The 2,365-nt window shown below is 36.9% G+C and overlaps 1 pseudogene; it reads right to left on the reverse strand.

Annotated features, from left to right (window-relative positions):
• Positions 1 to 1,386: 1,386 nt before the first annotated feature.
• LOC136121114 (chromobox protein homolog 3 pseudogene) lies at positions 1,387 to 1,940 on the reverse strand (annotated as a pseudogene).
• Positions 1,941 to 2,365: the final 425 nt, after the last annotated feature.

Consider the following 2,365-nt stretch of genomic DNA (forward strand, 5'->3'; position numbering starts at 1 on the left):
TCAATAGAAAGTGGCAAATTTTATGGATAATTCACACAGAAGGAAATAAAAATGGCCAACAGACATAGGACGCTCAACCTCAAGAGTTAAAGAAATTCAGTTTGAAAGGTCATTTTCTCGAAAGAAAATTTATTATTTTTAACAAAGTGTAATGCTTTAAATTAGCCTGAAGAATAATATTAGTATACATTTTATCAACTTTTTTTTTAAAGGAATATAAAACTATTTACTGACCACTGTTCACCAGTATTTACAATAGAGTAAACAATATATAGTTGAATAATATTCTGATTACTACAAAGTTATTGTTTTTCCTGGCTTCTGCTGCACCAGTAACCCAAAATACTGAGAAGATTGAGCCTACATGTAAGGAATGGGTTGGGGTAAAGTTTGAAAAAACATGAAGGTCAAGTTTAGGTTAGAAAAGTTTGTTCACTCATTTATTCCTGCAGATCCTAAATTGCCAACATCTCTAACCATCTGATTAGGTTTCCATTAACAAGGCTGAGACAGTCCATGTATCACAGTCTTTCAGTAAACACAGCACGGGGATTTCAACTTCTTATAAAAGAATGGTTTGCCAAAAGGAAGCTTTAAATGTCCATTTAACTAAGTCTTGCTTGGCTAATTAAAACATACCAGAATTTTTCTAGTTTTTTTCATTTGGGTTGACAGAGATAAAATTTTCCTTTCAGGGGTTTTACATATAAAACTGCCTTTATATGATGGTAGATACGGCTGCAGATTCTGGTAAGGCTGCTTTAAAAAAATATCCAATTTAAATTGTTTACATTAATTTGTCTAATTAATTACAAAATTATTTAATTTGAAAGGTTAAGACTTAAATTTTCAATTTAAGTTGAAGTGATTTCTTATATTGCTCAAAATGACAGAATCCCAGAAACATGGGCTTATCCATGGTTGTGAAAGGCTGGTTTTGTTCTGGTAAATGTATTTAAACAATAACCAAAAAAACCCCAAACCATTTACATATGTGTTTTATGTATACACATACAAAAAACCCAGAATGGTCCTCGGGCATATATGAGTTAAATGCAAATTCTAAATTCTGATTAAGTAATGACTATGGAGATTTCCCCCAACATTTAGAAAAGCTGTTCTCTAATGCAGAGGAAATAATATACCGTGGTATCAAATGTTCTTTTCTGCTAAAGGAAGCAACTACAGAAAGCTTTTATTTGTTCAAAGTAACCAGTGCTACAGATGCAAAAAAAACAAAAACAAAACCCCCCCCAAAACCCCATAACTTCCCCAATACTACTTCAAAACAAACATATCAAACTTGATTTTCATTAGAATGTAGTTATTTCTTCACACTAATAAATCAAAACAAAAATAAATATATATAAAAAGCAATGCAAACAATTATTGAGCTTCATCTTCTGGACAAGAATGCTAAGTTAGTCTCTCTTCATAAAAAGCAATTACAATTTGAGGACACTTCATATTTGCCTCTTTTGCCAGCACCAAGTCCGCCTCATCTGAATCTTTCCATTTCCTGAGAAACATGAATTCTCCACTGCTGTCTGTGGCACCAGTTATAGCTCTGGGTCGAGACCTCTGGCCAAACCTCTTGGTTTGTCAGCAGCATCTCTTTTCTTCTCTGATTTGCTAGGTTCATCAGATTCACTGTCGGATAAAGATTTTCTTTTTGTTCCATCTTTTTCTTTACCAGCTTTTTGAGAATTAAGAAATGCTTCAATTAACTCTGGACAATCTAAATTTTCTTCGGGTTCCCAGGTATCGTCTGCATCTGTAAATCCCTTCCACTTCAGGAAATACTCCACCTTCCCATTCACTACATGATGGTCCAGTACTTTTTCTACCACAAATTCTTCAGGTTCTGCCTCTTCGACTTTTTTACTCTTTCCATTCTGTTTCTTTCCCATTTTTTGCAATGTAGTTTTATTGGAGGCCATTTTTTATTGCAGACTTGAAGAGCTATTATTCACCGCCTCCGAGCAGCTCTGGGTCCTGGGTCTGCTGCATCTCCGGCCCTGCACGCCTCAAGCTCCAGCCACATCTGAGGGGGAGGGGGCTGGGGAGCTATTTTTCCTTAACTTTTTAAATCTTGCTTTCTTTTTTATACATTTATTTATTTATATTTTTGGTCGCGTTGGGTCTTCGTTGCTGCACACAGGCTTTCTTTAGTTGCGGCGAGTGGGGACTACTCTTCGTTGCGGTGTGCGCGCTTCTCACTGTGGTGGCTTCTTGTTGCGGAGAACGGGCTCTAGGTGTGTGGGCTTCAGTAGTTGTGGCACACGGACTTCAGTAGTTGTGGCTCACGGGCTCAGTAGTTGTGGCTCACGGGCTTAGTTGCTCCGCGGCATGTGGGATCTTCCCG

Source organism: Phocoena phocoena, chromosome 3, assembly GCF_963924675.1.
Source record: "Phocoena phocoena chromosome 3, mPhoPho1.1, whole genome shotgun sequence".
Lineage (NCBI taxonomy): Eukaryota > Metazoa > Chordata > Mammalia > Artiodactyla > Phocoenidae > Phocoena > Phocoena phocoena.